The sequence below is a fragment of the Otolemur garnettii genome, unplaced genomic scaffold (genome assembly GCF_000181295.1).
Source record: "Otolemur garnettii isolate 467f Iridium unplaced genomic scaffold, OtoGar3 scaffold00030, whole genome shotgun sequence".
NCBI classification, from domain to species: Eukaryota; Metazoa; Chordata; class Mammalia; order Primates; family Galagidae; genus Otolemur; species Otolemur garnettii.
In genome coordinates, this window is record NW_003852425.1 from 1,767,668 (window position 1) to 1,769,454 (window position 1,787).

Below are 1,787 nucleotides of genomic sequence, written 5' to 3' on the forward strand. Positions count from 1 at the left end.
AACCCCAAGTGCCTGATCAGACACTTTATTTGCAAGAGGCAGAAATACACTTATGCAGCTATTAGGAGGGAAGGCAGGGAATTTCCTCAGCCACCCATGAAAAAAGGTAAGGAGGCTTAATCTGTGACTGTCTAATCTTTAAGAGATCATGGAAATTTGGTGGACACAGAGCACGATTCTCTATCCTTGAAAAGCATTTTCTAAAGCACAGATGTTTTCCTCCTAACTGTGAATGCTGGCTGGCCTGTCTGGACCCTCTTTCAGTGCTCAGCAGACAGTACGTTTTGGAGTGGCTTGTCCCCTATAATGTGGGGCTGATGTTCATTGCTAGGTGGAAAATACGTCTTAGGCTAGAAAGAAATGAACCAGTATTACACAAACATCTTTCCATTTCTGGAATTTCCCTGAGATATAAATATCTTTCTGGCTCTGAACATACATAAGTGACCGTGGGGACACTTAGTAAAAGAGAAAACAAATTTTGAGTCCTGAGTGATGATGGTCGCATAAGACTACAAAGCAAGAAAGATTCTCCTGTTGTGTCATTTTGGAAGCAGAGTTGACTCATTTTGCTAGTTAGTGCTTCGATGTTTTCATTAGGGGGTTTCTATCAGTCTTTATCTGAATCCCAGAAAAGAAAAATTATTTCCAAGCTAGGATAAAGCTGCATCTGTTGTAAGAAACACTGAGTCCTTAAAGCTTGCTATGAGTTTAAAAAATTATATAGAAGCTTTATGCCCAGGAATGTACATATTAAATCGAATCCTGCAGAGTTCAGCTAACTTAGGTAAAGCATGTGTGGAAATGTAAGACTGGCTAAACATTTTCAGTATTATCATTTTTACTAACATTCAAATTAAGTTCCTTTATTGGAATATATTAGCATATTTTCTAGCAATTGCATAGCACATTTTATTTTATTATTATTATTTTTTGAGACAGAGCCTCAAGCTGTCCCCCTGGGTGGAGTGCTATGGCATCACAGCTCACAGCAACCTCCAACTCCTGGGCTCAAGCGAGTCTCCTGCCTCCGCCTCTCAAGTAGCTGGGACTACAGGCGCCCGCCACAACGCCTGGCCATTTTTTGGTTGCAGCCATCATTGTTGTTTGGTGGGCCCAGGCTGGATTCAAACCCACCACCTTAGGTGTATGTGGCTGGTGCCTTAGCCACTTGAGCCACAGGTGCCGAGCCAGCATAGCACATTTTAGTGCAAATATTTCATCACATGGATAAACACAATCATATTTTATTATCTATTTGTCAAGGTTGGTATCATAAATTATAATTTAGCTTATGTAATTTCATCAAGCATCTCAAGGATAAATTAAAATTCACAGTAAAAATCCAACAGACTTGATATGTACAGACCACAAAAGCACTATTTTAAGCCATTGGGGGGAACAGGAATCCATAAGAAAGCTCCTAAGACATGCTTTTATACTAATTTTGAGTTGGCCATGAGAGGTCTAATAATCCGAAAAACACAAGGCTATTTTTAACCTACTTGCTCAAATATTTTGAGCCTCCAACCTGGAAAATAATGCTGATGTTTCCGACCCATGCCACGCCTGCTCTGGGGAACACAGTGGTGAACTGCTGTTTCTGTCTTGGTGAGCGCACTCAGGGGGCTTTGTGCTCCCCAAACTGCTGAAGAGTAGGGGTGCACTGTCCTCAGAAGCCAGTGCATTTTTAATTGTGAGTACCTTGAACTGAAATCCCATCAAAGACAGAAATATGAGGCACAAGATACCCCCAATTAGGTGCCATGTTGAAGTTTTTTTTTTTT